This window comes from Hyposmocoma kahamanoa, unplaced genomic scaffold, assembly GCF_003589595.1.
Source record: "Hyposmocoma kahamanoa isolate Upper Pololo Valley unplaced genomic scaffold, ASM358959v1 87, whole genome shotgun sequence".
Taxonomy (NCBI): Eukaryota; Metazoa; Arthropoda; class Insecta; order Lepidoptera; family Cosmopterigidae; genus Hyposmocoma; species Hyposmocoma kahamanoa.
In genome coordinates, this window is record NW_020654422.1 from 19,813,793 (window position 1) to 19,826,629 (window position 12,837).

Sequence of the window (12,837 nt, forward strand, 5' to 3'; positions counted from 1 at the left end):
ATTTAAAACATTTAAAAAATAGTTCTACTTATGATCGATAAGAAGTTGTTCTATTTGCTAAATCTATCATCCAATCGTTAATGATTACCAATGCAATAAACTCGTGGTACAGGTGGATGAAAAATATCTTTTTTGAGACCACAACATCAATATGATTATCTGTCAGAATTCTTTGTTAATGAATTCTACCTCCAAAAACTGTCTAATCGCTACACATTTAGTTTAATTTTAAATTTCTTAAAGTGTAAAGGCGGTGATAAAATATAGTCGCCGTCTTAAGTGGCTGATAAGCATTTTTTTTACCTTTTTAAATTAACACATTAAGGCGAGATACTAATATCTTAATCTTTGTGGCGCCAATTTGGGAAAGGTACCCCTTGATAAGAGTCTGGGCGACTTTATCAAATATGGCCTCTATCTATGCAACGAGATATTTTCGTGCAAAAAAGTCTATACGCTCTCTTTTTCATTTATGTGTATTTTAAAGCCACATTTTTTTAATAATAATTGCGGGACGAACAAGTCGTGTACCTGCTAGCAAGCTGCATGCCTGTCCATAACAGTTGTAGTGCCACTCAGAGCTTTAAAACGCAAAGACCTGAAAAGCAATGCCACTGCGCCTGTCACCCTGAGATATAAGTTAACAAGTCCCATGTTACCCTTCAAAAACTGGAACACAGTAATACTTATATTACTGCTTGGCGGCAGAAATAGGTAAGATGGTTGTTCTTCCCTGGACGAACTCTGTCACAAAGAGCTCTACTGCTCCTATATAAGAAAGCTATACATGTATGTGCTGATTAGTAAATCTATTATCATAGCAACGACGTACGGAAAAAGTAAAGAATGTGGAAATGACACTATTCTTTCGGATCTTAATTACATATACTTGTTTTCTTTTTAACAAACCAAGCTTTTACGGTCTTTACACCGTCCCGTGATGACCCACATAATAACGCACGCACATACTCATAGCCCCGTACCAGGGAAACCTTGTATCCCGAATGTTATGGACACAGACATAGACAACCATAAATTACACTCAAACTCACGAGATAAATAAATTTAGGCCATACGAATGTTTCTCCCGGTTCGGGAATCGTACCCGAGACTTCTGCGTAGTAGACCAGCACAGTAATCGTTCGACCACTGAGACAATTAAACATACTTCGTAAAGAAATAGTTTCACTTCCAATGGAGAAATGGATAAGTAAAGAAATATTGGACACACTGTTTCAGATGTTCAATTTTATTAAAATTTCGTGTCGTGCGTGCCCAATTTCATCAAAAATTTTTGAGACTGTCACGGGCGCCCAATTTCATCAATTTAATCCAGCTCTAGTTCTTCAGCTTTCAACGTTTATTAGTTCTTTATATCATATTATTACAAAGTATAGGTATACGTTAACCGGTCACAATTATCCGTATAAGCGGCATAAATATCGCGCTGGTTTGTGTGATTTATTGTGATGCTGCACGCTGCCGTAGGTTACGTTCCCACGTCGCACGTCGTGCCGGTTATTATTATTCAGGGTTTCCTCTCAGCACTGCCAGTTACGGAACACGTTATATATGTATGTATACGTAAATCAATATTTTCTTTGCTATGGAAAATACAAGAGATTGATGCACATAAAAGAAAGAAGAAATTTCACAAAGAAGACTAGTTGAATGTCTTGGTCGTAATGATGATGTAATTCAGTAAAATTCAAGAAATTGTATCAACAGTAGAACTCCTTGTGTAAGAGTTCGTTCAAAGAAGTACTGCCACCTTACCTATTTCTGCCGCTAAGCAGTATTGTTAGCATAATTGAGTTCCGGTTTTGAAGGGTAAGGGTGCTGGTGAAATTACAGGCACATGTGACTTGTCAACTTATGTCTCAGGGTTATAGGCGCAGTGGCAGTGCCCGTCAAATCTTTGCAATTTAAATCTCTGAGTGGCACTGTTTTGGACAGGCGTATAACTGACCATCAGGCAAACGACTCGTTCGTCCCCTTACTTGATATTACAAAAAAAAAAGAAAATTACAATGATTAAAGCGCCATCTCTCGTCAGCGATGGTAGCTGTAAGGATATCTCTCTAAGTGAAGATAAAAAGTTTTAAGAGATTTTGATAAAAAGTTGTTAATAATCAATAACAATGTTCTGCAACAAGCACATAGTGATTCGTAACGTCCGCTAGTTCGTTCTGTGGATTAGTTGGCATAGCGGTTTGTTATAAGACTTGTGGCCGGATCGAAGGAATTCTCTAGGTCTTCGATCTTTGTTATTAATAATTATAAGCGTTAGAAAAATTTAGTAACATTAACAATTTCCCACTTACATTATTATCATCTTCAACACACATAGACAACCCGTAGTATCCTAATGCTCCGTGTGTATTTGAATGTATGGGAATAATAAAAAAAATACATATTAAATTTTTACGCCACCTTTTTTATATTGTTTCTGCATTTTGTGTTTCAATTTTCGTATGTATTTTCTTGATAACATGGTTAAGCTTATTTATTTATAATGATTAAATACAAAATGTTCAATGTAAATCTCTGAATTTTATGAGTACGTTGTTGATACTTCTCTATGGAGAAACAGTAGATGGCAACTACACAGAAAGCACTGTAAAGCTCGTAGTTGGTTTTTCGAAATATATAGCGAAACTACTATTACTACTATTGTATTTTGATATTTAATTTTACCGTTATTGACCATGATCGGGTTAACTAATCAATTACAAGTGTACCGTAACGGTTTGAACGTAAGGTTAAAATTTGTTTAAAGGTAAAATGTTTTAGAGAATTAAAGAAATTCCCAACCATAATCTATTCCCCAGTTTCCGTAAAAATCGAATGATACGCTTGGAGTTTTGAAAATAATACTTAAAAACTTATACGTAGATTTTAATAATGAACTTAACGAAACTTTCCAGATGACCATAAAATAAGAAATAAAACTGTCAACTTGTGAAATTGATTAAGGGTCAAGCTACACAAAATCTGTGAAAAACACTGTTTGAGGATTTTATATTTTGACTCTATCTTGACGTAAATAGCAAAATTTATCATGCACCAACCACAATTACAGTTTGATTACAGTGTGAATAGATACTTACAACAATAAGTTTGTATGCTTTGACATATTGACAGAATAGATCAATACCTCCAATGAACACTACACCTACTTAATTTTTGGATCTGTTCTGTTTTTATGTTATTTTTTGTTTCCTTTTTTTTCACTAAATTCGTTTATTGTTTTTTTTTTTGCTATTTTGTTTTTTGTTCCTTTATTTTTTTTCACAAAATTCCAGGAACATAATATTAGTAAATAAATATGGCTGTTTACAAAAACAACAGAAACTGACCAAAAATAAAATTTGTATTCATTGGATGTATCGCGATGAATTTAATAATTACTATCTTGTACTTACAAGATATTTTATTCAACTCAAAAACCACGCTTCTAATGAGAAAGAAAGCCCTTTCCGAGCTAATGACTTGAAAAATATATTTTTTGGCTCGGTTATCCTCTTTTTTCAACATTTTGAACATCTGATTATGATACACAGTACAGTAAAGACACCATCGACCGTTTTGGATCAGTAGGTCTTGACCTTAACTCAGACTTGAATGTTTTGTTAACCATCAGCGACATAAAGACTTTTTAATTACGTGTTCTCTTAAGTTGTAGCAATATATTACTTTGAGTAATAAACTTTGAAATATTAGGGCAATTATAGAAGGGTTAAAGGCAAAAAGTGAATAAAGACAGAAATCGCTAGCCTGAAGGCGAAATGCGGAGGGCCACTGTTTCGGCTACGTTATTTTTTTTGCCATATTTTACGAACACTATCTTGGAATCTTATTCAAGTGATTTATTGGTTAGAATTGCTTAGAAGGCGGTTAAAAAGCAGCTTGTTAGTATTCTGGTTAGATTTACATCTAATTAGGGCGTTTAGAATTTATAATTTTCGTGCTGTACCGTATCGAAATTTTCTAAAAGATTGATTGGTCTTTGATATTTTCAAAATTTAGTTAAACAACTTCATTTTTTATCAGTAAATTCCGAATCTGTCGTAATTTTAGTAGTTTAATTTTAGCTGCTAAAAGTAGCAGCCGATTGAAAACCGATCAAATTAAGAAGTACGATAATTAAACGATTTGGGGTGTTCCTAGTTGTGTAAGGGGTGTAAAATAAAATACCTAAAATACTTCTTTATTCGGTCTCGTTATATTGGTTACTTATTTTCGCTTTTAATTTCAAAATGTTAAAGGAGAAATTTCTTTGACCAAATTAAACAGTGTAATTTTAAGTACTTCGAAAAATATACGCGTGTAGTTAGGATCTCAATTGTACAATCGGTATTTGAAGGAAAGTGCCAACAAACTATAATGACAAATTTATGACTATAACAAAATAGAGCGATGTAAACCCAATGGAAGAAAGGTTGCATCTTAATTGAGGCTATCAGCGCAAAAGAGGTGTAACCACCTTTTTTTCTACAATACTTTAAATGATACTAAAGCACATAAATCACCAATTACCAAGCACAAGTCCGGTCCTGTATTTGAGTTTGAGTACTGCTGTCACTTACGGGATGGCTCTGCTAAATAAAAAACTGGCCTCTTTGGATTCAATCAAAGGTGATGCGCATTCTCGGCAGTCATTTCAGTTACTCCGGCGACGACGGAAGTGTGGCTATGTGCGTGGAGCTGTCAAAACATCACGTAGGTACATTTTTTCTTGTTTAAAATTTTTGGTCTGTCTTTGTTTATTATAGGCCGATTCATAAGAAACTTTTCCAAATTGTAGTGACATTAGTAAGGAATCTTATTGTTCGAGTATTTTTTTCATTGATTCTATTACTTTGCCGGTATGTCAGTCATCGTATAACAACGTAATTTGGGGCTATAAGTTTCTCCCTCCAGGGGCTGGTTGTTCCTAGGAACAATTCCCCAATTGATCTACAATCTCACTTAAAATTTTTATGACCATTTTTCATATTTTAAGGGTGCGAAACTACAAAGGGGCTCATGTCAAATATTTAGACTAGATAATAGAGTTACTTATGAGTGTTTCAACTGTGATTCAGATGAAGAAATGAGCTATGAATAATATTACTGATGAATAAGAATGTAGTTGTTTTTTTTTTAAGTTAGTTGTGCATACTGTAAACATTACATACAATTATAAAAAAAGGTGATTTTATTTAAGAAAATCCTTGTTATCCTGTGATAATTTAGGTGGAACAATTTGCCTCAAAGGCGGAACAACGCGCCCCAATACGGGGCTGAATGTTCCGCTCCGAAATTTGTCAAAAATTTGCCTCTACGAAAAAAACTATTAAGATATTAGTAGAAGTGACTATACTATTACAAAAAGCGATAAACATTTGTTCAATATTTCCACATGTTGAAAATCAAATCCTTCATTTTCAGTATAAAACTTCAACTTATTTGAAAATCGGAACGTTCAGCCCCGCTCTTCCCTACCACAATTTCAATATTTTCCTACGAAATTCAACTAGATTATGGAGAATACTAACTCATGAAGCCATGTTTACAATGAATATTATTCAACAGTAGTTTCAAATCAACTAAAAGTGACATAAAAATGACCAGTAATTAATTATTTGTAAAACTGTGTCATCCCTAGTGACTTTTTGATTTGAAGGGAGAGATTGCAATCATTCGAGTTCTGGTGGTAATTCAAGTTCAGAATCGGAAATAAATGCTGGATGATATAATATGTGGTAAATTAATATCAAATAAAATCTTACAATTTTGTTTCTTTTCACCTACCATCTAGTAGTAAATATTAATTTAATGCAAACACTTAATTTTATTCCTAAATCATACGTATCAATGGGTATTTTGTGAGCTTCATAATGATTGATTAGGTTAGTATTACTTCTACATAACCCAATTACCTACTCACCTATTTAAATTCCAATTAAGGGAACAGGCCGTGGGCAGAGCAAGCCTTAATAATGAGCATTGAAAGAGATGTTCTCTTCCTATGCCAACATTGGTTGCCTGTAGCAACGTTTTGTTATTAAACATTCCACATCGAATTTAGCTAGAGTGGAGTAATTTCACATAAAACATAATTGAATATCAATTCAATAAAACTTTAAATAAAGAGAACAGCGACATCTCTAGCCAGGGCTGGTAGCTGTAAAGGTATCTAACTGGGTGACGAAATACTTTCACAGATTTCTCATAGATGGCGCTACGGCTAAAAGTCGTTAAAAACTAAATTTTTCTTTCACTTTATACAAAGTGAAAGAAAAATTCGTGAGGTCCGCTGGTTCGTTCCGTAGCTTGGTTGGTATATCGTCTGACACGGTATGCTAGAAAACGTCGGTTCGAATCCGGCCGGATCGAAGGAATTTTTTCTGAGTGTTCGATTTTTGTATTAATAATTATAACAAACTATAAGAGTAATTTCACATAAAAAATAATTGAATATCAATTCAATGAAAATTTAAATAATCACTTGTTTCATACATTTTAATCGAACAGATAGAACCCTATATACGAAGACTCGGTCTACCTGCGAGTACGCTGAAATCACTCAAGGTTCCATGGTAATCCGCGTATTAACAAATGCTCCTTGCTGCAGAGCTCTCTTTCACACACTGGTAGGAAATTCAACAAACTAACTTACATTGTTATACATATGTAACGTATGTTAAGATGAATACGTTATATTGTGTTTTATTTATATTTATTTCTAAAACTACATTTGCGTACATTAGTGAATATTTAGTAGGAATACCTCTAAGACCACAAATTCGCAACGGAGGTGCGTTGAACGAGGCGGTCAACGTTTGCGCGGACATTGTGGCTGTGTTGGATGCAAGAAATAAATTAGAGCACATAGTGAGCACTTCTTTGACTCTTGGTGAAGTTATAACTGCTGTGGATTTTCTTTCTTTTATGTTTTATACAAGTAATAAGTTAGGTAAAAAATTGTGCACCCAGATTACTTATTATATTTTTATTTGTGAGCTCAATTATTGCTATTATTAATTAATTTAGTTTTAAGCTGTTGATCTTTCTTTAAATAAATAAATAAACGAATCCAACGCGTGTGGTGTACGCGCAAACATTGAACGCACCACGGTTGCGAATTTGCATCGAGTATATAACCAGTAGTAGAGACGAAATTGTCATTTAATTTGTTTGAAAACAATTCTGCCATATCATTACCGTGACAACTGCGCTCCGATTGGCCAGCCCGAATTCGAAACAATTGACGGGTGTCGTCAATTGTTTCGATTCAAATCGGTTAATTTGAGCTTTGCTATAATGGGCGAAAATTGCAAAATTACATATTTAATTACCAATGAAATTTAATTCCTTCTGTAATTACATGTTTTGCCGTTTTTTCCCACACCAACGAACGGAACAGCACGCCATTGTTGTAACAATGATATTATCTTTATTACAATAAATATAGAATATTTTTGGCTTATACGGAGACGTATACACAGGTCAGTTGTTGGCGGCTGTCTTTATTTCATTGCAAACGTGAGTAGATATTTTTAAGTGATGTAGCACTGATGAGTTACCCGGAATGTGACCTTATTTCGTCTTTATTACTGGTTATATTTCGATGCGAATTTGTGTCCTAACGGTGTAGGAAATCATCATGTTCACAACTATTGCAAGCATTAGGCCAGTATGACGGACTACGGTCTAAATACTTTCCGAAGAGGAAACACGTGCCCTGCAGTGGGAGTATTTTTTTGTTATACCAAGTGACGGGATGAACAAGTCGCGCGTCTGGTGTCAAGTGACACGTCTGTCCATAGAAGTTGACGTGCCACTCAGAGCTTATCGCAAAAATTTGAGGGACACTTCCACTGCGCCTGTTACAAGCTGACATAGGACTTGTCGACGCTATCTCCAATGAACACTACACGAATAAATATTTTGGTCATTTTCTGTTTTTAATGTAAACAGCCTTATTTTATAACAATAATAATAATAAATCAAATAAAAAATACATCAAATTTAAAACAACGGACAAAATAGCTTGATATATTGGATAGATTGATGTTCCATCTAGCCTAGCATATTGACTACTAGGCAATTTGGGGTTATTGTTGCAACAGCGTATACGTCGTACTTAACTGTCTGTCAGCGAAATCCGTGGGTCTCACGCAGCGATGGCCGCCGGCTACCGCCAACCGCCCAGGAAGCCGGACTCAACGCGCGAATAAGAATAAATCCCCTGGCAAGCGTAACAAAGGTGATGTATGAAGTAAAAAGGAAGCGTCCACCCCCGGGCAGTGTACGAGGGCAACCGCGATTTAAACCGTGCCTTATGATCCGAGAAAAAATCACCACTGTCTCGTGATATGTGAGAAATGAATAATATCAATATGATGAAACACTATATCTAGAGGTGCGCTCAGCAGTACACCATTAATTCATAATATCGATGAAATATAAACATACGCGGTAACGATTACTCACAACACGTCCGTAGGCTCTATAAGTTGTACGATATTTAATATCAGGGAATGGGGAATACTGGATGCAGTTTTTTCCTATGTAATTATAATTGTAATTATTTTACCACCAGTTTGGGATCCAGTATTTCCTCTTATGAAAAATCCCAAACATACATAAGACTGCAGTAGTAATTAATATGTTTTAGTTTATTCTAATTTCTATTAATAATTAATAATAAATTGAACTTAATAAAAAAATTCATTCCATAAAATAATTTGTAAAACTTAATATAGCGTCAATTGGAATGTTTTCTTTGTAAAATTAAAAATAAGGTATTTAATTAATAACTATTGTAACTATAGTGAAAAAATAGGGTGGTTTGCATCAATATTAGACATAACTGGTTGACGACTGTACCACCTCAGTCAACCGTGACCATGGGACCTGTAAAGGGCCCGAAACGTCGGTTTTGTTTGAAAAAACAAATATACGCGATTTAAATCAAAAAATAGTTTCATCCGGAAAAATAGTTTCATTTCCTATGTAATTATTTTATTGAAAAAAAACCGATCTCAAATGTTTGCTTACCGGCTTTTTTCAATTTCCATGAGATCCTCTCATCAGATTCTGAGTTCTTGGTGACAATGGGAGTGTTACGGACTCCTTTGTATTTTCTTACATTTTGTATTTTCTTTTTTAGTTGTCGTGGTGACGGTATTTTGTGGATTACATGTGTTGTGTCAAGTGAAAAATCAACATTTATTTGCAAAAAATAATTAGTATTATGTGATAGCCGAAACGAATCCGGAACAGCATTGTGGACCATCTCAAGAGTATATCCTTTGAAACAAAAAAAAGAATTTCCAAAATCGGTGCACAATTGATAGAGAAATTGGTGAATACACGGACATGCCTATAAAATTTGAGGATTTCCTTCGATTTTCATGGGATCCCTCATCAAATTCTGACTTGGTGACAATGGGACTACCACGAGAGTGTACCTTTTCATACAAAAAAAAATTTTCAAAATCGGTCCACAATTGACAGAGATATCCGAAAACATACATACATTCGAACGTACAACCTCCCCCTTTTCTTTTTTGAAGTCGGTTAAAAGAAGATAAATTGCTGTTTCCTATACTCACCATCAAGAAGTAGGCTCTTAAAAAGAAAAAAAATAGTGGGTCATGTAATAAAAATATGTCAGCCAATCCATGCCAATTACCGCGTCTCTAACTAAGGGATTTCCTGTACACATATTTGTATACTTGACGTAGTCATTTTCATGATCTTTGTTTTTTGATAATTATAACAAAATGGTGAAGTAATTTCGCATTTGTGACATTCAATAAACCTAAAATTACAATTATCAAAGTGACATCTCTGGTCAGCTGCTGTAAAGGTACCTGGCTGAGTGAAGAAATAGATTTCTCACAGATGGCACTACGGCAAAAAAGTCGTTAAAAACCAAAAATAAATATCTGCAACAAGCACAAAAAAAATTCATAAGGTCCGCTAGTTCGTTCCGTGGCTTAATTGGCATAATTTCTTCTTCCACGGTTTGCTGGAAGACGTTGTTTCGAATCCAGCCGGATCGAACGAAGTTTTCTTAATGTTCGATTTTCGTATTAATAATTGTAACTAGTGAAGTAATTTCACAAAAAAGAATTATGATGACATGGAATAAAGTTAAAAATTGTATTGAAATTCTAAATTTAAATGTACTTATTTTTGTATTTGTCATTGTTTTAATCCTTGCGCACATCTGATACTTTGTTCCTAATGTAAGCACATTTTTTTTTCTCGTTAGCACTCGAGCTCCATTTTTACAGTCAACTACATTATGTGAGTAGCGTTTTTTATTTATCTTTATTTTGTTTTCGTATTGATGTACTTATTACTGCTAATATTACTTATTTCATTTTAAATTGTTAGACGTTACTCATTTTAAGCCCCTCGCGGGTTACAATGTTGCTGTTAATAAATATCTCTATTTGTTAAATGTATAAAAATGAAATATATTTATTTAAATGCAATTGGATACCATTCGAGAAACATTTATCCGAAATCCGTAATGCTATTTATTTCTTAAGTACAAATAGATAGACTTACTTAAATTGATCTGATATGATCTGAATGTTAACGAAAATAATTTTTTTCAAACGTGCTCGGAAATGTTTACATTACTTTCAAAAAACGAGTCTTTTAATGTCAAATATTCCTTTTAATTTTAAATAATATATTTTTTACTTTTTCTGTTATATGTCTTCCTGTCTTTTATTATTTTCTCACATTGTTTAAGAAAAGCACTATATAGACCTCGGCGGGAACGGGGATGGTTGACTCGTATTAGCACAAGTAACTCTGACCAGCAGTCCTGCAGTATTGTACTAGTATCTAAACTAACATTTAAAAAGAACACGAAAGAAAAATTGTCATCACAAATCTCAGATAAGTAAGCATTCTATTCTGATATATCTATGTAAGTACTGTATTAAATATATTTGCATGATATGTGCGATGGGTAAGGAAGGCATAGGTAAGTTGCTAAACATGAAAGTGTGTCTCCGCCAATAAACTGCTCTGCAGTTTGACGGCTTTGAATTTATAGCCAAGTGTTATTTTTATGTAATAAACGGCTTATTTATTTATTTTTAAACAGTACGGGCGCGTTTATACGATACGTATTTCATCGCGCTCACCCCGCGCGGTCCGACCGCGTGCACGTGTTCAGAGACCGAACTGTCATGGCAAAATACGCTCTATTTATTTAGCTTTTAGCTGGAAGGCACTAGCTTGTCTTTTGTCTACGCGGTCGCCGAGCGGAGTCCGCTCTTCGACCGCGCGGCAGCCGCCGCGGACTCCGCTCTTCGAACGCGTGGCGGCCGCGCGAAAACTTTCTCCTCGTGTATCTGGGCGCTAATAGACATTTATAACTAATTTTAATATAAATGTTGTCCAACTTTGATGGGACAAATAAGTCTTGCGCCTGTTGTTATACGATGTCCACAGCAGATGCAAGTTGCTCAGAGCTTTAAATTGCAATAATCTAAGAGATGCTACCACTGCGCCTGTCATCCTGAGACAAAAGATGAAATGTTGGGCCTATAATTTCACTTGCTGGAGCTTCCGTACCCTTCAAAACCAGAACTATGTTATATATGTGAACTAATGCTCACATTGCTGCTTGGCGGCAGACATAGGTAAGATGGCAGTACTTCTCTGTACGAAATTTTCCGCAAGGACCTCTACTGCTACTTAAGACTTCCCAGAATACCCAGGTAAGAAACAATTTAGAAAGTCCAATTCCTAATTTGGTTCTGCTTGGGATCCTGCCACTGCGCCTGTCACCCTGAGACAAAAGTTGACAAGATAGGCCTATAATATCACCAGCACCCTTGCCCATCACAAACCGGAACGCGGTAATAATCACATTACTGAAATTCGTAAAGTGGTAGTATTTTCCTATACGAACACTTTCACAAGAAGTTCGACTCTTAAAGAGTGCAAGAGTGCTTACCGCTTGGCTGTCCGGTACGTAAGAACATCTTGTTGATTAGAAACAAGTCCAATTTGTTATTATAACCATGGTTCCAATTAACAGTAACATTTTAAACATAAATCAGTAGGAAAACGAACACTGTTCGATGTTCAGTGACATTGGTAAAGGTGGAAGCAATTTGTCTTACATGCCGATAAGGATCTGTGTATCACGTATTCGTTCACACCTCCCCTGACCTCGGAACGTGGTTCATTGTGAACAAAGTTGCCATGTTTGGGATTTCGACGTAATTCACTATTCACGAGGAATTTCTCGCTGGAATTAGTGAGATATTGGCGTTGGTTCGGGAAAACGCAAACTAACTTGTTAACGTTTCGTTACCTCGTTTGAAGATTCAAATTTAGAGATTCAAAGAATCACAACTAATATAGGTATTATAAAAAAATTACACAAGGGATGTTCGCGGAGGCTAGGATTGAAAGTTTTCAGGTAGTCGTTCGCAAGAGAATGGCATCCCTGTTGGCCAGAAAGAAAGGCAGCACCAGCAATCTTCTTAATGGTAGCAGCAGAGAAGGGTTTATCTCGTGATTGCGAGTGCCGATGCGAAGACAAATTTACGAAAGCTGGATTGCGCGAGTATCCATCCTTGTTCATGAAAATAAACACTTTAATTTCTACTAACATAGTTGTAAGTACATAGAAACACTATAATGGACATGTAACTACACCTACTGTCTGAAACAAAGTTTATTTCGTTTCAAAACCTACGTGGCACCAACCAATTAATTAGTAGTTGTACTACTTAATAATAATAATAATGAGTTCTTAGGTTTTCGTGATTGTTACACATAGGAAATGCAACAATTTTTCCGGAT